At 36.0% G+C, this 23,522-nt stretch overlaps 1 pseudogene; it reads left to right on the forward strand.

Moving 5' to 3' along the window:
* The first annotated feature begins 6,546 nt into the window (after window positions 1-6,546).
* On the forward strand, window positions 6,547-7,155 carry LOC124977965 (60S ribosomal protein L13a-like; annotated as a pseudogene).
* The last annotated feature ends 16,367 nt before the right edge of the window (window positions 7,156-23,522 follow it).

The raw sequence follows: 23,522 nt of genomic DNA on the forward strand, positions 1-23,522 counted from the left end.
AGTACATTTTATCTTAAGCACAATTTGTTTATATCTGTAGTTTTTACATAATTCTCAAAAGAATTTCCTGTCTTATAAATTTAGTAACTTAAGCAATTGAATTCTTTCTCCTTTTAACTTGCTTGTTTAATTTTGTTATTTTATCTATACTTGAATAATTATAAGCAGATATAAGAAACATTTTGCTATCAAAATGAGTTGTCACTGGAATATAGTTCTCATTACTAAATTTTAAGGATTTCAAGGTTACATTTGGTTATAGTTTTCATTGTGAGGAATTATCAACAGTTTCTAAAAGATTATAACAGATCTAAAGAAAGCTCTACTAAACGATTTTATATGATCTAAAATTTCAAATGACCTAACAAGATAGACTAAGTTCAAAGAAGAACTCATTCCAATACTCCTCAAAGTATTCCATGAAATAGAAAAGGAGGGGACCCTTCCAAACTCATTCTATGAAGCTAACATCACCCCAGTACCAAAACCAAAGACACGTCGAAGAAAGAAAACTTCAGATCAATATCCCAATGGACATAGATGCAAAAATTCTTAACAAAATTTTAGCAAATCACATACAAAAACATATTAAATGATAGTGTACTATGATCGAGTGAGTTTCATCCCAGGGATGCAAGGTTGGTTCAACATCTGGAAATCAATAAATGTAACTCACCACATCAACAGACTTAAAGTTAAAAATTATATGATTATTTCAATAGATGCAAAAAAAAAAAGCATTTGATAAAATACAGCACTCCTTCATGCTCAAAACACTAGAAAAAAACAGAAATAGTAGGAACATACTTCAACATTGTAAAGGCTATCTATGCTAAGCCCATGGCCAACATCATTCTAAATGGGGAAAAATTGAAAGGATTCCCCATAAAATCTGGAACAAGGCAGGGATGCCCTCTCTCACCACTTCTATTCAACATTGTCCTTGAAACTCTAGTCATAGCAATTAGACAGACCGAAGAAATTAAAGGGATAGGAAAAAGAAAAGAAGAACTCAAACTATCACTATTTGCTGATGACATGATTCTATATTTAGAGGAGCCAAAAAATTCCACCAGAAAACTTCTAGAACTCATAACTGAATTCAGTAAACTAGTAGAATATAAAATCAACAATCATAAATCTAATGCATTTTTGTTCATAAGTGATGAATCCTCTGAAAGAGAAATTAGGAAAACTACCCAATTCACAATAGCCTCAAAAAAAAAAAAAAAACTTGGGAATCAATCTAACAAAAGAGGTGAAAGACCTCTACAATGAGAACTACAGAATACTAAAAAAAGAAATTAAAGAAAACCTTAGAAGATGGAAAGATCCCCCTCGTTCTTGGATAGGCAGAATTAATATTGTCAAAATGACCATACTACCAAAAGCGCTATACAAATTCAATGCAATTCCAATTGAAATCCCAATGATGTACCTCTTAGAAATAGAGAAAGCAATCATGAAATTCTTGTGGAAGAGACCCAGAATAGCTAAAACAATCCTTAGCAAGAAGAGCAAAGCAGGTGGTATCAGAATTCCAGAACTTCAACTATACTACAGAGCAACAGTAACAAAAACGGCATGGTATTGGCACCAAAATAGACAGGTAGACCAATGGTATGGAATAGAAGACACAGACAAACCCACATAAATACAGTTATCTCATACTAGACAAAGGTGCCAAAACATACAATCGAGAAAAGACAGCCTCCTCAACACATGGTGCTGGGAAAACTGGAAATTCATCTGCAGCAAAATGAAAGTGAACCCCTGTCTCTCACTCTGCACAAAACTCAACTCAAAATGGATCAAGGACCTAAAAATTAGATCAGAGACCCTGCACCTAGTAGAAGAAAAAGTAGGTTCAAATCTTCATCATGTTGGCTTAGGACCAGACTTCCTTAACATGACTCCCAAAGCACAAGAAATAAAAGCAGGAATCAATAATTAGGATAGATTCAAACTAAAAAGCTTTTTCTCAACAAAGGAAACAATCAACAATGTGAAGAGAGAACCTACAGAGTGGGAGAAAATCTTTGCCACATACACTTCAGATAGAGTACTAATCTCCAGAATCTATATATAAAGAACTCAAAATCCTTTACACCAAGAATACAAATAACCCAATCAATAAATGGGCTAAGGAAATGAGCAGACACTTCACAGAAGAAGATCTACAAGCAACCAACAGATATATGAAAAAATGTTCAACATCTCTAGTAATAAGAGAAATGCAAATCAAAGGTACCTTAAGATTTCATATCACCCCAATTAGAATAACTACTATCAAGAATACAAGTAGCTGGCGAGGATGTGGAGGAAAAGGTACACTCATACATTGCTGGTGGGGTTGCAAATTGGTTCAGCCACTCTGGAAAGCAGTATGGAGATTCCTCAAAAAATGTGGAATGGAACCACCATTTAAGCCAGTTATCCCATTCCTTGGCCTATACCCAAAGTGCTTAAAATCATCATACTACAGTGACACAGTTACATCAATGTTTATAGCAGCTAATTCACAATAGCTAGATTGTGGGAACCAACCTAGATGTCCTTCAATAGATGGTTGGATAAAGAAACTGTGGTATATATACACAATGAAATATTATTCAGCCATAAAGAAAAATAAAATTATGGCATTTGCAAGTAAATGGATGGAGTTGGAGAATACCATGCTAAGTGAAGTAAGCCAACCCCAAAAAAACAAAAGCCAAATGATTTTTCTGATAAGTGGATGATTATACATAATGAGAAGTGGGGGGAGGGGGAGTCAAGAATGGAGGAAGGATGGATAGTATAAAGGAAGATGAGTGTTGGGGAGGGAGTAGGGGAAGGAAAAATAATATAATGAGACAAACATCATTACCCTATGTACATGTATGATTATGCAAATGGTGTGACTCTACTTCGTGTACAACCAGAGGGAAAAATTTGTACCCCATTGAATCAAATTTAAAAAATGAATGTGTACAATGAATCAAAATTAAAAAAAAGAAAGAAAGAAATCATGGTACACATACATAATGGAATATTACTCAGCCTTAAAGGAGAATAAAATTATGGCATTTGCAGTAAATGGATGGAATTGGGGAATATCATGCTAAACAAATAAGCCAATCCCAAAACCCAAAGGCCAAATGTTTTCTCTGATATGTGAATGCTGCTGATCCATAATGGGGTCAGGGAGCAAGGGAAGAATGAAGGAACTTTGGATTGGGCAGAGGTGAGTGAGGGGAGCAGAGGGGTCAGGGGAATGGGAAAGATGATGGAATGAGACATCATTACTCTAGGTACATGTATAATTCCACAAATGGTGTGACTCTACATAGCGTACAACCAGGGAAATGAAAAGTTTTGCTCCATTTGTGTACAAAGAATTGAAATGCATTCTGCTGTCATGTATAACTATTTAGAACAAATAATAAATTTATTTTAAAAAAGATAGGTTAAGTTATTCCAAAGAATATATTAAAGTGGATGCTCTTTTAAATTTCCTCTGTGATTATAATTACTTTGGTTTGGGTGCCATGACATCATTGTGTCTTTTCAAGTGTGTACCAGGAAAAAATCTGTGGCAAAAGAAACCATAATAAGGTGTGGGTCTATCCCATACTCCCTTATGGGTCAGGAAATATGAACTTTAAGGGATACTCCTAGTAATATTAGGTGATTTATTATTTTAGTCACTATGTTATTGCTTGGCAAGTCAAGAAAAGAAATGTCCAAACTATGATTAATCTAAACTGTTTCTTTCAGCACTCTATAAGAAAATTTTCTCAATAGGACATCATTGAAAGTTTGTTCATCTACTTTCTCTTGAAACTGTTTATGCTGTATGTAGTATTCTAACTTGATAAAACTTTATAAATTTCCCTAGCCTTTAATTATAAATGTGAACAGAGAAGTCATATCTTACTACTTCTTAACTGCCTTGCCATATGGGAAAAATAATGTTGAATACAGTTTATACCCCACATAGAGTCATACTACAAATTGATTAAAGACCTAAATCTGTGAGGTAAAACTATAAAGCTAACAGATACAATTACTTTTAAAAGTATAATCTTAGATTTTTCTTTTTTTTTTTTTTTTTATTTATTGTGAACAAATGGGATACATGTTCTTTCTTTGTTTGTACATAGAGTAAAGGCATGCCATTTGTGTAATCATACGTTTACATAGGGTGATGTTGGTTGATTCATTCTGTTATTTTTTTCCCCTTCCCCCCACCCCTCCCATCCCTCTTTTCCCTCTATACAGTCCTTCCTTCCCCCATTCTTGCCCCCCTCCCTAACCCTCACTCTAACCCTAAAACTAACCCCTCCCATGCCCCATTATGTATCATCATCCACTTATCAGCGAGATCATTCTTCCTTTGGTTTTTTGAGACTGGCTTATCTCACTTAGCATGATATTCTCCAATTTCGTCCATTTGCTTGCAAATGCCATAATTTTATCATTCTTTATGGCTGAGTAATATTCTATTGTATATATATGCCACAGTTTCTTTATCCATTCATCAACTGAAGGGCATCTAGGTTGGTTCCACAATCTGGCTATGGTGAATTGAGCAGCAATGAACATTGATGTGGCTGTATCTCTGTAGTATGCTGATTTTAAGTCCTTTGGGTATAGGCCAAGGAGTGGGATAGCTGGGTCAAATGGTAGTTCCATTCCAAGTTTTCTAAGGAATCTCCATACTGCTTTCCAGAGTGGCTGCACTAATTTGCAACCCCACCAGCAATGTATGAGTGTACCTTTTTCCCCACATCCTCGCCAACACCTGTTGTTGCTTGTGTTCTTGATAATCGCCATTCTGATTGGGGTGAGATGGAATCTTAGGGTGGTTTTGATTTGCATTTCTTTTATTACTAGAGATGTTGAACATTTTTCCATATGTTTGTTGATTGTTTGTAGGTCTTCTTCTGTGAAGTGTCTGTTCATTTCCTTAGACCATTTGTCGATTGGATTATTTGTAGTCTTGGTGTAGAGTTTTTTGAGTTCTTTATAGATTTTGGAGATTAGTGCTCTATCTGAAGTGTGATTGGCAAAGATTTTCTCCCACTCTGTAGGCTCTTTCTTCACATTGCTGATAGTTTCCTTTGCTGAGAGAAAGCTTTTTAGTTTGAATCTATCCCAGTTGTTGATTCTTGCTTTTATTTCTTGTGCTATGGGAGTCCTGTTGAGAAAGTCTGCTCCTAAGCCGAATTGTTGAAGATCTGGACCTACTTTTTCTTCTATAAGATGCAGGGTCTCTGGTCTGATTCCGAGGTCCTTAATCCATTTTGAGTTTAGTTTTGTGCACGGTGAGAGATATGGGTTTATTTTCATTTTGTTGCATATGGATTTCCAGTTTTCCCAGCACCATTTATTGAAGAGGCTATCTTTTCTCCATTGCATATTTTTGGCCCCTTTGTCTAGTATGAGGAAATTATATTTGTTTGGGTTTGTGTCCGTGTCCTCTATTCTGTACCATTGATCTACCTGTCTATTTTGGTACTAATACCATGCCGTTTTTGTTACTATTGCTTTGTAGTACAGTTGAAGTTCAGGTATTGCAATACCCCCTGCTTCATTTTTCCTGCGAAGGATTGCTTTAGCAATTCTGGGTTTCTTATTCTTCCAGATGAATTTCATGATTGCTTGTTCTACTTCTGTAAGGTATATCGTTGGGATTTTAATTGGAATTGCATTGAATCTGTATAGCACTTTTGGTAGTATGGCCATTTTGACAATATTAATTCTGCCTATCCAGGAACATGGGAGATCTTTCCATCTTCTAAGGTGTTCCTTAATTTCTTTCTTTAGTGTTCTGTAGTTCTCATTGTAGAGGTCTTTCACCTCTTTTGTGAGATTGATTCCCAAGTATTTTATTTTTTTCGAGGCTATTGTGAATGGAGTAGTTTTCCTAACTTCTCTTTCTGAAGATTCATCACTTATGTATAAAAATGCATTGGATTTATGAGCATTGATCTTGTATCCTGCTACTTTACTGAATTCACTTATGAGTTCTAAGAGTTTTCTGGTGGAATTTCCTGGTTCCTCTAAGTATATAATCATATCATCAGCAAATAGGGATAGTTTGAGTTCTTCTTTTCCAATTCGTATCCCTTTAATTTCTTTGGTCTGTCTAATTGCTCTGGCTAGAGTTTCAAGGACAATATTGAATAGGAGTGGTGAGAGAGGGCATCCCTGCCTTGTTCCAGATTTTAGGGAGAATGCTTTCAGTTTTTCACCATTAAGAATAATATTAGCCATGGGCTTAGCATAGATGGCCTTTACAATGTTAAGGAACGTTCCCACTATCCCTATTTTTTCTAGTGTTTTGAGCATGAAGGGGTGCTGTATTTTATCAAATGCTTTTTCTGCATCTATTGAAACTTAGATTTGTTCTTACTTAAGAACTTCTTAAGCGAACCAATATGATATGATGAAATACTGAAAATTTTGGTTACATAAATGTTAAGTATCTTTATATTAAATATGACACCTAAAAATTCACAGAAAAATATGGAAGGCTTCTTTCCCCAGCGGCTGCTGAAGATGGCAGAGGGGCAGGTCCTGGTGCTGGATGGCCGAGGCCGTCTCCTGGGCCCATTGGCAGCCATTGTGGCCAAACAGGTATTGCTGGGCCACAGATGGTGGTTGTGCGCTGTGGGGGCATCGACATTTCTGGAAATTTCTACAGAAACAGAAGTACCTGGCCTTCCTCCACAAGCAAATGAACACCAACCCATCCCAGGGTCCTTACCACTTCCAGGCCCCTAGTCGCATCTTCTGGCAGACCGTGCAAGGCATGCTGCTCCACAAGATGAAGCGAGGCCAGGCTGCCCTGGACCGTCTCAAGGTGTTTGATGGGATTCCTCCACCCTACAACAAGAAAATATGGATGGTGGTTCCTGTTGCCCTCAAGGTTGTGCGGCTGAAGCCTACAAAAGAAAGTTTGCCTACCTGGGGCGCCTGGCTCATGAGGTTGGCTGGAAGTACCAGGCAGTGACAGCCACCCTGGAGGAGAAAAGGAAGGAGAAGGCCAAGATCCATTACCAGAAGAAAAAACAGCTTATGAGGCTATGGAAACAGGCAGAAAAGAACATGGAGAAGAAAATTAACAAGTTCACGGAGGTCCTCAGGACACATGGACTTCTGGTCTGAGCCCAGTAAAGACTGTTTATGCCTCATGTTTGGCCTGGGCTGCCCTTCCTCCATCACCACCTGGGATATTGGTGACCCAGGACAGCTCTCCAGGTACCACAGGCAGCCTAGGACCTGGAAAGCTGAGGCAGAGAAGGGCCCAGCCTTAGTCTCTGCTCCTGTTTCAGAAGGTTTTTTTGTGAGGTTTCTAAGAGTTGTATGGTCAGAACTTATGACCTGCTCATTCATGAATTTTAGGTAATTGATAAAATCACCAGTTACTTGCAGTATTCAAAAAACAAAAAAAAATGAGCTGTAACACTAAGGGGCATCCATCCTTCCCATGTGGCCATCCTATACTCTGTAGTTGACAGAATGGGAGAACACAGTTGCTGAAGTGGGCCAAGTTTTAGAGATGCAAAGACTGGAAGATGTGACCAAGGGGTACAGCATTGCCCCTGCTCTTCCCTCTGTTTTGTGATCAAAAGCAAATAAATTATTTTTGATGAAAAAAAAATATATCATGGAAGAAAATACTTATACTGTCAAAACCTAAGTAGGAGCCAAGACAATTCAATGGAAAAAGAGTCTTTTTAACAAACAGTGCTGGACAAGTAGATACCCACACAACACTTGTAAGAAAATACTGAAGTCAATATTTGTGACTTTGGGTTAGGTAATGGCTTATTAGCTGCAAAACCAAAAAGAAGAAAAAATAATTAAAATGGATGCCACTAAATTTAAAACTTTCGTTCATCAAAGAACACCATAAAGTGAAAAGACAACAGTATGGGAGAAAATATTTACAAATCATTTATCTGAAAAGAAACTTTGTGAAGGTTAAGATTAAATGTCCACTTGACTAGATTAAAGGATACTCAGCTGGCAAAGCTTTATGTCTGTGTTTTTCAGAGAGATTGACATTTGAATTAGTGGCGGGAGTAAAGAAGATATGTCTCAATGCAGGCAACATACACTCAGAGTAGGGTCAGCATAGAACAAAAAGGAAAATTTGTCCTCTTTCTTTTCGAACTGACACATCTTCTCCAGGTTCTCCAGTCTTTGGACTCAGATTTGCACTAGTTGTCCCTGGATTTTTACTTAGACTGAAAGTTATATCATCAGTTCCCCTGGTTCTCCATCTTCCGTACAGTTTATTGTGGTACTTCTCAGCCTCCAGAGCTACTGGGATTATAGGCATTGCACCACGGCTCCCAGCTATAACTATGATTCTTATAACATTCCAGCAAATATATGTAACACACATTTTTATTATATATGATACATATTATACAAATTTAAAAAGAACTTTTTACTAGCTAAATGAACAATGTAATAAAACAATGACATACCTCTTCAAACCTATCAGATGACAAAAATCACAAAGACAAATAATAATGTTTTATTATATCTATGAGCAAAAAAAGAACTCTTATGCTGGTCTATGCATGGTGGCCCACACCTGCCATCCCAGCCACTCAGGGGGCTGAAGCAGGAGGATTCAGAGTTCAAAGCCAGTCTCAGAAACTTCGTGAGGAACTAAGCAACTCAGTGAGACCCTGTCTCTAAATAAAATCAAAAAAAAAAAAAAAAAAAAAAAAGAACTCTTTCAATGTAGACTGGTGCAGCCATTCTGAAGAACAATATAGTGATCATCTACTAAATTAAGCACGTAAATTCTCAAAGACCCAGCAACCCCATTCCCAGTCATGTCTTGGTCCTTTCGTGGAAAGTTATTAAGAAGCTCATTGCCACAGTCTTCATGATAGTAAGAAGATGTAATGGAAATATATGCATATAGTATATGCAAAATATAAAATATTTTGAAGTAGTTAGAAATTAAGAAGGCTTTTATTTTGATTGAGGACAGATTCTAAATCATGTGAAAAAGATGATGACAGAATAAGAAAAAGCAATATGTATAACATAACATTATTATCAATCAAAGATACATAGATAAATCATATATAAAGTTAATGCATATTCAAAGACATTTCTAAAGCACTTGTGTGGGAGTCATTGAGATAAGTTAAGGGAGTGATCAAAGGTATAAGTCTTAAGGTCAGGGATACAAAATAAAATTCAATTAAAATAATATTAGACCAGAGAAGTGCTCTTAAGTACTATTACTCCACATTCTTCACCTGAAGTTCAAAAGGAAAACAAAACCACAAACAAAGTAATTCTTTACATCATCATGCACAGAAAAAATATTATTTGCATTTATGTCCTTTAAATTATCAAACTAGATATAATCATTTTGCAGTATTTAAAGAAGCAGTAGCAATTTTATTCTTTCCTTTACTGCTAAACTTTTAAAAAGAAGAGTTTTTCCCTACTTTACCCTGGATCTCTTGACATTTGAATTTGGCAACCTACTCCTCAAACACCACTCTTTGAGAATGACATCCTTATTTTGACATTTTGGAAGATCTAATTTTTTATATGGCTCCTCCACAAAATTTTTTTATATCATGAGTTCAGAAATAATTCCTCCTCCCAGTTCTACTGGGGCTCCCACCACTAACAGTCTTACTCATGATGTTCACCTCTGCCTACCAACTAATGGTAGACACTTACAGATGCCTGCATCTTGGCCCTCTTCTCCTTCTTTTGGTGTCCATATCCAGGCAAATAATTTCAATTATTACCTCAGTAAAACTGATTTCCTGAAATGTAGACTAGGATTTCCAAAATTCAACCTGTGGATGTCCTAGCACCAGCAGCACCTCAAACAGAACATGTCTCAAATCAGATTAGCTTCCTCCATAGACCTCTTCCTACTGCATTCATGATCATGGCAACCATTTGCTAAGGCATCCTTGACTCTCACCCCAGAGCAGGTGCATCCTCAGGCCTTCTAGTATCTACCTCCTCCTCTTCTTCCCCACAGCTTCTCCAACTCAGACCTACATTGCCTCTCTGCTGGACTGTTTCTATCACCTCCAAACTGAAACAACAGAATAAGAATCCTCGTTTGGCACATTTGTGCCAAAGATATAAAGAATACCCCGGAGACAATGTTTGATGGTGAAAGGAGGAATCCAAATAAGAAAAGCCCTAAGGAGAAGGATGAAATTAGGGGAAAGATCCTTTTCAAAGAGATTAATTTTTGGAGTGCTTTTCTGTTCAGATATTGGCAGGCTTTGCGCTTTATTTTCATGAGCATGTCATTCACTCACACCTCTTCCTAGCCAGTACTACTCTATTTCGTGGTGTGAAAGCTTGGCTTCAAAAAAGCCTATCTCCTCCTCACTATCTTGATTAACTTTGTCATATTAGAACAATAGTTTCCTAAAGAAATTTTCCTGTCTTCACTTTCTTACCTGTCATTCAAAGTTTAAAACTCTCATTCTTTCGAGCAGAGATAACATTTTTCACCTCCTGGATTAGCAAAAATAAAGAAGATGGATACTACACAGGTGTGGAGGAAAGAGTTCTATCTCCACAGGACTATCAACAGGGACAATTTATTGAAGGCTAATTTGGCAAATCCAATAATGCCTCTTAAACATAGATGCCATTTGATGCAGGGATTCCACTTTAGAACAACATAATACACAGAATTGCTTACACAGGAAAGAAAGAATATTCACTATAACATTTTGCTAAGTGGGGGAAATTTGGAAATCCACTTAAGTGGGCAAGAATAGGAGAATATGTAAATTATGGCATGTCTGTATTGTGTCATATGATTCAACTTTTTTACAAATAATGAAAACTATCTGCATACACTGGCAAATAATTATGCTCACATTACCAAAAACATGGTCCCAATGCCAATCCAATAATGAGGGGACACAGTTTTGAGAAAAAGGAAAAAGAAGTTTTGATAGCAAAGGAGAAGCTCAAGGGGCTCCTGTCCTAGAGGCTGTGTGATTCTGCCCATCAGTGGAATAGGGGTTTTTTTAAGAGGTGATTCAAAAGCCACATTCCACGTGTTCTCTATCACAGTAGTAATTTGCTTGTTAATTTGGTAGATAATTATTTCTGAGATTTTCTGGTGCCATCCCCAAAGCCTGAATTACTTCACTTCTGTGATGGGTGTGTGCTTCAGGACAGAAAACTCTACATAGAATGGGGAAGAAAGGTAATCCTGTTTCCCCTGAGATTAGAGAGGGAAAAAGATCAGAGAGGAGGGAGACTGGAAGAGAAAGAAACGTGTCCTCTTAAAAATAAGTCACAGTGGCAGAACAACAAGGATTATATTCAAAGCATAAAGTGGACCACAGTTACACTCAATACATTATGGAATAATCTAATTTTTGTAAAATTAAGAAAATATGAAATATATACAAATTTTAGTGTGTATATAATATAAATATATAGTGTAATTTTCTCTACACGCATCATATGTAAGCTATATATTATTTGTATAGGAAGAGAAAGAGAGACACATTGACAAGAAGGGAGACAGAATACTTAAATTACAAAAAAAAAAAAAAAAAAAAAAAAAAAAAAAAGACACTATATTACCAATTCTACCTCCCACAATGTCTCTGGTTATTCTTGTATCCCCTGATCTGCATTCCTATGGCATGTTCCAAGTCTGTCTGAGGCTCATCTACTCCAGCAACTGCAAGTCCATTGAGAATAACTCAAGCGAATTTTACATCTTACATTTCCTGTAGTCTTTTGTAGGCTTTCAAAAATAGTTGCTGCAGTACTTAACCTCTATGAAAATAGGAGTACACACTTTGAAATGTTACAAAATATATGTGTGTATGTTTTACTCAGTTTAGATCTGAGTGCTTTATTAGTTCCCTTGGATGCATTTAATAACCCATTGAGCTACAGAAAATTAGTAACTGAGGAGAATCAGTTATCAAGCTGTCAAAAATTAGACATATATTTGGTATTCTGCAAGTCAGCATAAAACTTTTTTTTTTCCTTGTACCAGGGATTGAACCCAGAGGGTGCTTTTATCACTGAGCCACACCTCCCGCCCTTTTTTATATTTTATTAGACGAGGTCTCACTGAGTTCCTTAGTTCCTCCCTAAGTTGCTGAGACTGACTGTCAACTCTGGATCCTTCTGCCTCAACTTCCCAAGCCACTGGGATTACAGGTGTAAGATCCTAATAATTGAAAACAAGAGAGAGAGTTTCTTGAGGGTCAGTGGGTGTGGAGGGGTGAAGGGTCCATGGCCCAGTAAAGCAGTGCCAAAGGAAACATGCTACCAGGGAAGGCCTTAATATGTCAACAAAGGTCCAAGGTTTATTTCACCTGAGGAGAGAGAGTATTTGGTAAATGTGTTTTCCTGGAAGTGGGAGGGGACGTTGGGAATGGCACCAGACAGTGGGGTTGATTTTACCGCTGTCCCTCTTATTATATTAAGTTCTACACATTTCTAGAACAAATATAGCAAATAACATTTATTTTTAAATGTTAAATACTATTTTAAACACTTTCAAAGTCTATCATTTTCATTACTTTTGCATAATTTTGTAAGTGTATAGTTTTTGTGTGTGTGTGATACTGGGGATTGAATCCAGTGGTATTTTACCACTGAGATACATCCACATCCTTTAGTAGTAGTAGTAGTAGTAGTAGTAGTAGTAATATTTGGAGAGAGCATCTCTTTAAGTTTCCCAGGTTGCCCTCTAACTTGAAAACCTCCTGCCTCAGCCTCCAGAGTCACTGGTATTATTGGTATGCACCACCACTTCTAGCTGTAAGTGTACAATTCTTACAACATTACTGTAAATGCATATAACCCACATCTATATTATCTATGAGATATTTAATACTTATCCCATTTTCAGGTAAGGATCATAGAGGTCAAATAGTTGTTCGTAGTTACACAGTTTAAGGTTCAGTGTTAGGATCTCATTTGAATCTGTTTAATTCCAAGCTCTTTTCCAGATTCCCTCTCACTCCATAATATGGTGAAAAATCTTATTATTGATATCTATGAAAAAAAGAAAGTTTAGTGTCCAGATATTTCAAATATCACTACTCAAACTTTGAAACCAGAAGAAGGCATCATATGAAATTTGGGACAGCCTCCTCCCTGTTACTCTGGTTGAGTATGGTCAGCAATTATGATCAATATATAGCAGGGACAACTGTCACTAAGCTGCTTTTGCACACTGTGAACTCCTTCAGATAGCTGCTTGAAAAGGTTTTGATTGTCTTTTTTAGTTTCTGTTTTAATTTCATATCCTCTACTTTTCATGGAAGAGCCATGTAAAAATCAACATGGTAAGGCTGGGTTTGTAGCTCAGTGGTACAGTCCTTGCCTAGCATGTGTGAGGCACTGCCTTTTATTCTCAGCACCACATATAAGTAAAGAAATAAAATAAAGATCCATTAACAACTAAAATTTTTTAATGAATAAACAATAAAAATAAAAATCGACATTCTGACATCTACTTACCTTTTCATAAGGTTTTCATTGATAACAGAGTGTGGCTCTAAACTCACACTCATCCTAATTTTACCATTCACTGTTATCTAAGTCTCAGTTGATTTGGCTATAAAGTGAGGAACACAATACTACCTATCTCACAGAAATAGCAGAGCTCATATGTGGACACTGTGTGTTTCAATAGCAGGCTCATAGTAAGCTTTCAACTAAAATCACTCATGTTTTATTAAAATTTGTTTGAGAAATAAGTGTCAGGAAATAATCTATGCCTCTCTCTATTTATCCAAACATCATAGAACTAGGTGATGCTTTTTCTCCATTATTAGAAAGCAAGCTAGATCATATGTTAAAACCTAACCCCAAGGTGAAGGTATTAAGAGGTAGGGCTTTGGAAGAAGTAAGTCTTGATGGTTTCACCCTTATTAATGGGATTGTGTGCTTCTGCAAAACAGGTGGAAGGGTGCCTCCTTGCCGCTTCTGCCCCTCCCATCATGTGAGTACACATAAGGTGCCATAGCTAAGGTATAGGCCCTCTGTGCCACCAAATCTGCTGGCACATTGATCTTACACTTCCCAGCTTCCAGAACTATTAGAACAATTTTCTCTTGTTTATAAATTGCCCATTCTAAGGTATTTTGTTATAGTAGCCTGAATGAGATGAGACAGGGAATAATTCTCAAAAGGTGGTGTAGCAATATCTGAAGGAATTTTGGGTCCTCACAATGAGGAGGGAGGTGCTGCTGGTATCGAGTGGTTAAAGGATACTCTATTAAGGGATGCTTCTGAGCATCCCAGAATGCACAAGGGCAGCTTCCCAAAGCAAGGAAACATCCAGTCCAAAATGTCAATAGTCCTGAGGTTGGAAACTCTGTCCTGGGGTATCTCCCTCCTTGCCATAGCTGCATAGAATTGCACATGCTCTCCCTTGGCTTCTATTCTGTCATCATTCCACTGATTTCTTCTATTAGTCCAGATACCTTGTTTCTGTATTATAATTTTATCCTTTTTTTCTGTAAAATGCTTCCAAGAGTATTTTCGGAAAAAAGTAGTGAGTCATATATAAATTCAATGAATGTGATTGAAAATGTCTAGGTGCAACCCCTTGTGCCATCTTTCCTGATTGGGGTGTCAGTCAATGTCCACTCAGTTATTCTTATAGTTTTGAGATCTCACTGCTCAGTCTTATGTGGTACCCAGAATAGTCATGAACAGATAAATGAGGTTTACAATGATTATAAGAATGACTTTACAGTATCTGAAGTATTAAAAGGAATCACAAAGCAGAATGGTGGCAATCAATACATGGACAAGCATTTTCACTAGTCTGATAATGAACTCTACTCTGTGTTACATGCCGTGAAGGAAGTAAAGTTTGATTCATACTTCTTTTATATCCCTTGAGTGCCTAGTCAAATTCAGAAGAAATAGTGATACTTTAAAACACAAAATAAATACAAAACTCTGTGTTCTTAAGTACTCTGCTGTGTCACTACAGTTGATTTCTCATATGGTAATTAGAAACAATTGTAAAAAATATATTATTAGGGCTTTTTAAAAGTTAAGTAATGAAATCCTATCTTAGAGTTACCAAAAAAGGAAGATTGTCCTGTTTTAACCCTTTCGATTTCAATTTCTAAGAATAGTTTCCACAAATTAGTACACTGATTTTTCTTTCTTAAAATAATGGAGGTCTCTGTGACTTGTGGTTCCAGTCAAATCTAAGAACAATCTTAAAGTTAACATTGAATTTGATAAATCCTCAGTATATCTAAAATCAACCCTTTATATTGTTAGGCTGGCTTAATTTTCAGATTTTAAACATCTATGGCATACAAATAGAACTTATAAATTTGAGAGGCAAGAGAACAGTTTCGTGGATTATCCATACCATTCAGGCCAGAAATAGGACTATTCACATGCACACACAGAAGCAACTATTTTAAAAATTAACAAAGCTTGTCAAGGAGAAATTAGGTGTCCCTGGAAAGCACATGCAAAAAAATGAAGAAGTGAACCAGTTTCCTGAATTTCTTCTCTGGATACACAAAGGGAATATCTGACTGGAAGAATGTAGCTGTGCGTTGTGTGGGGGGACACCCGGCATTCTTTACCTTCAGGGTGGCAATTACCTTCACAATTGCATGCACATGGAGAAGAAAATATACTCCAAATTACATTGTGAACTCTGGAGATTAGTGCATCATTTCATGGACAGTTGAACCTGTGTCCCATATAAATGTTTCCATAGCAAAAACAAAGAACATCATTATGCTGTCTTCTAGATTTCCAAGGAGTTTGCATTAGGGTTTTGCCACCTGACTTCCATTATATGGAATGGGAGTCAGAAGGCTGAAACCACAAGCCATGCTTTGAAAATGTAGGGGAATGTGTCTGTGTCTGGTCTTAAATGTTCATCCTCGTGCTCTTTGGTGGCCATGGAGTACAAGATGCATTGCCTCCTCCATGCCTTTTGGGAATGGAATTATATACAAATTTTATCTGTGTAGTCAGGTATATATGGCATAACATTTGTGGATATGAGCACTTTAAGACTGCAAGAGGAGTTTAAAATGCTTTATAGTTTCAAAGCAACCTCTGAATTCTTGACCCCACAGGAAAATTTGAATAATGACTTCCTTTGTTACTGAAATTATGAATTAAGGCAGTGTTCCCCCATTTGAGACTTGGTATCATCATCAGGGTGAAGAAAATCTCTGAACTCTGAGCTGTGTGATGGAGTGGGACGATTTCCCCTGGCTCTCGGCCACCTCTCCCCTGTCTCCCCTTCACTCATAGTCACTGGGTCATGCCCTTCATTTATACAACACTTAGTTATCTTGTGGGCTCAGTTTCATAATTTCAGTTCCACTATGTTCAGAACACTTGTGATTAGAGGTTTCAGAGTTTGTTATTTTGCACTCTTTCCCCCGAAACCTTCCCCCTGCCCTACTGTAACTGAGTTAAACCTATTCTCTTTACACAGAAACTTCTTTAAGTACAGTCCCGATACAATAAAGAGTATAAAATGTTCAATAAGGCTTATACATTCTAACCCATTTCCTAGGGAGTGTGTAATTATAAAACAATGATAAGAAAAGTGAAACAAAAAGTAAAGAGCAAAATCATTAAAAACAGAGGCACAGATCTGGCAGATGCCCAGATTCAAAATTCTCCGCTCCTAAAATTCCCTGGTTTCTACCAATCCTACCTCTCTAATAAGCTTTGGTTTGGGGGTATGCTTGGACAAAGGTCAGTTCCTAAGCCTGTGATGCTTTTGCCACTGAAATGACTCAACCACATCACAACTGGGATTTACCATAATGCTCTCAAGTTCCATCCAGTTTAATTTACCTGCAAATAAGATACTTTCATTCGTCTTAATGGCTGAATAAAAGTCCTTTGTGAGTATACTCCATTGTATATACTTCATTTTCTTTATCCATTTATTCATTGACAGACACCTAAGCTGGTTCCATAGTTTGGGGATTGTGAGTGGCACTGCTATAAACATTGATATGTTTATAGTATGATGACTTTAATTCTTGTGGATTAATGTTAAGAAATGGTATAGCTGAGTCATGTGGTGGTTCTTTTCCTAGTCTTTGAGGAATCTCCATACTGACCTCCATAGTGATGGTACTAATTTACAATTCCACCAACAGGGTATAAGTGTTCTCTTTCCCCCACATCCTATCCAGCACTTATGCTTACTTGTGGATATTTATTTTTAAATAACATACCCTTTTCAAATTGTAATTGCTTTTCAGAAGTACCAAATTAAGTAGATAGGTTAAAAAGTCCATATTCTACAGAATAAATCTTTCTAAAATTCTTTCTCTCTTCCAAGTAATGGAACCACAATTCAGATGTGCATTCAGATGCACAGACAGATGCATAGAGAAAATGGGTTTCATTACTTCATCTTTTTCAGAGCTAATTAATCTTCCTCATGAGCACCCTCCTCCCAACCTAAGGAATAAAATAGATTTAAAGGACTATAACAACCATAGTCCCGTTCAACAATTTAAACAATTGTAAGGTAAAATGCCTTATTGGTAGGCAGAATAATGACATCTTACGATATCCATTCCCTAATCCCTGAATCCCTGAAACAAATATTTGGTTATGTGAGAGAAAGATCTTTGCAAATGGAATTCAAATTACAGACCTTAAAACAGAAAAATGAAATTATTTTATCCATATGGGTCTCAGGTAATAACATGGGTCTTTAAGAGTAGAAGAGAAATTTAGTGAAGTCAAAAAAGTTCAAAAGAAACCCAGAAAAGCCAATCAGAAAGATACAATGGAAAGAAAATTAAGAAATATTTAAAACATGAGACAGACTCAACCCACAATTGAAGCTTCAGGGATAATGGAAGGAGGCCATGAGCCAAGGAATATTGGTACATCTAGAGATTGGGAACAACCCTTAGCTGACAGCCAGCTAGAAAGTGGGCCTTAGTCCTAGAAATGCAAGGAACTGAATTCTGTCTCCAAACTGGATGAGTAAGGAAATGGAATTGGTCCTCGAATCTCCAAAAGGAACACCAAACAGCTCTCCTGATTTTAGCCCAGAGAGACCCAGGTCAGACTCCTGACTTCAGAACTTGTAATATATTCATGTTTTTCTAGCTCACTATATTTATGATAAAATGTCAGAATATTACTTATGAGATATTATTTTAAATAAATTATTCTAACTGGACTAAATTTGCTATAGACTTCTGCTAAATGCAAGAAGGATGGGTTTTGTGATTTTTTTTACTTGGTATTTGATCATTATTAGCTTTTCAATAATTGGAAATATCAGATATTTTCCCGCATAAAAGAAAAATGTATTTGCATTTCTCTAATTACTAGAGATGTTGAACCCTTTTTCATGTATTTATTAATTGCCTGTGTGTCTTCTTCTGTAAAGTGTCTGTCCAGTTCCTTGGCCCATGTATTGATTGGGTTTTTTTGGTATGTTTGGTGTAAAGTTTTTTAGAATGGCTATTATCAAGAACACAAACAATAACAGATGTTGGCGTGGATGTGGGAAAAAGGCACACTTTTACATTGCTGGTGGAGTTGCAAATTGGTGCAGCCATTCTGGAAAGCAGTATGGAGAATCCTCAGAAAACTTGGAATGGACCCACCTTTTGACCCAGTTATCCCACTCCTCGGTTTATACCCAAAGGACCTAAAATCAGCAAACTACAGTAACACAGCCACATCAATGTTTATAGCAGCTCAGTTCACAATAGCTAGATTGCGGAACCAAACTAGACGCCCTTCAACAGATGAATGGATAAAGAAACTCTGGTATATATACACAATGGAATACTATTCAGCCATAAAGAAGAATAATATTATGGCATTTGAAAATAAATGCATGGAATTGGAGAATATCATGCTAAGTGAAATAAGCCAAACCCAAAAAACCAAAGGCCAAATGTTTTCCCTGATAAGTGGAGAATGATATATAATGGGAGTCAGTGAGTGTGGAATGAGAGAAGAATGGGGGAACTTTAGAATATGTAGAAGGAAATGAGAGGGAGGAGGGTATGAAAAATAGTGGAATGAGACAGACATAATTACCCTATGTACATGTATGATTACATGAATGGTATGAATGTACATTGTGTACAACCATAGAAACGAAATGATGTGCCCCATTTGTGTACAATGAATCAAAATGCAGTCTGTAAAAAATTTAGAAGCTAAATTTAAAAAAAATAATAAAAATATGTAGACAGAACCTCCTTAGATTTGTATATTAATAGCAAATTTTTCAAATCATTATAGAATGAACAGTTGTTTATAAGTCTTTTCAACCTAGCATGGGCCTGTGGGTTCAATCCCTAGTACCGACAAAAAAAAAAAAAAAAAAAAAAAAGATAAAGCCCAAGTCCTTCAAAATAAACCACACAAATAAAACACCAGTGAGACTTAGAAAAAGATGATAATGTATTAGGATAGAGAATATGAATGTGGTTCCACAAATGATGTGGGAGCGTTTATTGCTCACCAATAGACTAGTAAAATAAGTGATCTTATAAAAATGACCTACAAAAGAATAAGGAAAAACAGAGTTGGGTTTTCCTTTCAGTTTTACCAAGTGTAAAATACTTGCAGACCAAATTATTTAGATCTCACTGAATTGCAAATACTTTCAATTCACAGTCACTAATAAGCAAATCTTTTTATGGTAAAAGGACACAGTGGCAGGAGCTTGGATGACACTGGAGGAAGTGCTCTGGAATGGTTTTGCTCTGTTTTTCTTTTGTGTTTTTCAGTTAAACACCATGCTTGTTTCTATCTGAGGTAATGTTACATTTTTTTGGGGGGGAAAGCAGGATATAAGTCTTTCATTTTCCCTCATAAAATAATTTAATTGCAAAGCTTCAGAAAATTATCAGTGACTAACATCCTAATCTAGCTATTAAAATGAGATTGACCAATAAGGTAACACAAATGATTTATATCAGTACTGAAGATATTCATTTTATTATTTGTTTTTATTTTTGTTGTAATCTTTATTGATGTGGAATTATTAGCCAGGTTTACTGGAATGGAAGAGAGATGGGTAGGAAGTTGATGGCATTAATTAGTGAGAATACCAACAATGAAAGTTCATTAGACTAGGAAGAAGTTTTGGAGTATGATCATTTTTTAACTCTATTCCTAAAAGTGGTCTGGTCTAATCTCCAGCCTTACAACACATGACACTGAATCATCCCACACTAATATCTTTCATAATCTTAGATTTTTGACATCATCCTTAAATAACCCATTCCAATATGTTAAGATGTCCTTGATAAAGTTTTCCTCCTCAGTCTCTTCCCAGTGTTTTTTGTGTCTTTTTCCTTGTTTCTCTGCCTGAATGAGAAATGTAGAATAACTACAATCCACTCTGAAAATCATACACCTTCAAATTTTTGAGGACAAATTTACAACATTCCTGAATTTTATTTTGTTAAAGACTCTTCTACTTCTTTGTGATTATCACTTATGGCATAATATTAAAAAGTGATAAAATGACCAGATGATTATTTTTTTAAGAAAGTTCAGTGTGTGTAACCCATGTCAGCATGAGTTCAATATGTGTGGTCATTTGATGGGCTGCTTGATGAAAGAGGCACTTTTGAACCAGAGTTGAATGGACCAGATGCCTGAAGCATCTGTGTCAGGTTAGTCAGCAAAATGATCAGTAACATGCCCATAGTCCCTTTTTATAATCTTTTAAATTGAATCATCATCCTTTAAATTTAAACTTCTAGCATATAGCAAATCTGAAACTAAACTAGCTTATTAGCATTTTAACATTCCTCACATGAAGAATGCATTTATACTTTTTATATGGGATCATAGTTATAAGATTTTCTACAGACCATCTGCATGCCTCTTTTAAAACTCTATCTTGTAGCATATTTCCTTAGCAGAAAAAAAATTAAAAATAAAAATAAAAAACTGTTGTTGGTGCAGGAAATTTATTCACCACTGAAAAAAAAAACATTTTTCTCAACTTAGAAACAAAAATTAAAAAAAGAGATACAGTATATTGTCAACTAACTCTTACTGCCTAGAAAAAGATTGATTTTGTTTGCAAACCATATGTTTGATATCTAAATCATGTTCAGAGTCTTTCATTCATGATTGCAGATTGATACAGTCCTCCTTCAAAAGCATATTTATCTTTTCCAGCACTCATCAAACACTAAATACCTAACTAGTTTGCAAGAAGAATCTTTAATTCCATCATTTTGCTCTGGTAATTGCTTTTCCTTCCTTATGTTTAACCAGAGTAAATGAACTATAATTTCAAAATTCTCTTGACACTCTCTATCAGATGCTGTATAAGACATGAACAAGGTGAGGAGTGATGAAAAAGTCAACAGGAATAAGTCTGTTTCTGTTGCAAAAAATAAAAAAAGAAAGAAAGAGAAAAAGGTGTTGCATATGTGGATCAAAGTGGTTACTACAAAGACATCCAGAATTCCTTAAATCACATTAATCTCAGATAGGCTTGAACCCAAATCAAGGGTTCCAAAGACAAATATCTCCAGGAGTCATGCATAGATTGAAGGTGTGGCAAGTGCCCCAGAGAAAGGGAACCAACCCCAATTCCCACAGGTGTGTTTCTAGCCTTTTCTCTCCTACTCCTGATTTTGTTCAAGAAAAAAAAAAAATTCAGGTAGTTTTTATAATATCTCCTTAATTTAAAAAGTTGGTTGCTTAGTCTGTTGTTGTCATTGTCATCGCTGCTGTTAAAATACTAGCCATGCCATGCAAAAGGTGTATAGAAAGAATTCAAGATCAGCTCTCAATGTCTCAATTCACAATCTCTTGCTTAGATTTTGTTGCCAAGCAATATCAACTACAGAATTCCCTAGCAAAATAGATTTTTAAACATTAGAAATTTGTTTTTCTGCTTTACATACATTTAGCTGATACCACTGGCTATGAATGGGGACACTGAGAAACCTCAGTCATAGTTGCTTTTCTACCATTGTCTAGTTTTGAGGCTTATGGTAATAACAACAGTAACAGGCATTAGGTACTGACTGTTTAGAGTTCCCAACATGATATTATGTTCTTCACTTGTATTTGCTTTTCTAATCTTTTTAACATTCCTATCAGGTATTATGATTGAAATAACATCATGTTTATAATAAAAATAAAACTTCTCAAGCACCTAATATTGCCAACTACCACACAATATGTTAGTCATTAAAACAGGTATAGTCCTTAATACGTGGATTTTGGGGTCCAGTGAAGAAGACAGACTGTAAACAATAAAAAACTGTGCATTACAAGTTATGATAAATGTCACAAGTGCTTAAAGTAAGTTTCCTAAGAACACAAAACTAATTCGTTGAAGAGAGAATTAAAATCACTAACATTTATTGAGTATCTAGATGCCAGGAACTGTGCATTACACAGACTAGCTTATGTAAACCACAAAATAATTCTGAGTTATGTTCTACTATTCCCATTTTCCAGATGAGCCATCTCAGGAACAAAAATGGTCAAATGATAGCTAGTAAGTAATAGAGCTGCAGTCTGAATCCAGTCAGCTATGCTCTTAGCCACAAACTATTCTCTCATTCTTAAGCAAATCACTTAGTTTCTTTGTAGAATGAACTATTAATTCCACACTTTAGTTTGCTGAAGTGTAAGTTATATTTAGGTATATGTGTGGATAAATGCCATGAAAGGAAGGCAAGATTGGATTCAATTATTTATAAATTGTCTTTTAATCTATACTTTAAAATTTGAACATTTGGTAAAATATGTGCATCAAGAAAATTTTACTGTTCAAAATTTTGGGGAATAAATTCATCAAGATTTTGTTGTAAAACCATTATTAAACCAGATATTTCTAACATTAAATGTTAATAAAACTTAGTCTTATAAACTTTTGATGTCAAATCCAACTCACTGCTCTTCCAGATTTTTAGCTGTGTGTCTTCCTTCTCAACAACTGTTGAGTTTCTTCCATAATCTGGATACCTAAGTCATGCACTGTCTGTTAATTTCCCTCAGGAATACAATTTATGGCATCATTTCAATCTCCAAAAGTTTTTAAAAAGAAGTCCTTTATATATTTGTTTATAATGTTTATATTTGCATTACAAATGTCACAAGATTACTCATCATTCACTACAAGAATGACCGTTCACCCATACCTCAGTATCCTTACAGTTTCACTAGTAGAAATAACCAGAACAGAATATTTTCTTATGAGAATTTAGATACAGTGGAAGGAGGAATTTATATAAATGTGTTTTTCTTAAGAATAGTACTGAAATTTAATTTTGATATGAAATCATCAAGTCCTACATAATATCAACTATATACAATGGGCATGTAGAGAGACATTGTAATCATTGGTTTGTTTATTGAAGATTGATTATAAAACCATAACCACCCCATGAATACATTTAAAAATGTATGTTTTGGGTTCTCTGCTCCTCCATGTTCGACAGACAGCCGCTTCTCACCTCGTGCAGTGCCAGCAGTGTCCCTGAGACAGG

This window comes from Sciurus carolinensis, chromosome 2 (assembly GCF_902686445.1).
Source record: "Sciurus carolinensis chromosome 2, mSciCar1.2, whole genome shotgun sequence".
Lineage (NCBI taxonomy): Eukaryota > Metazoa > Chordata > Mammalia > Rodentia > Sciuridae > Sciurus > Sciurus carolinensis.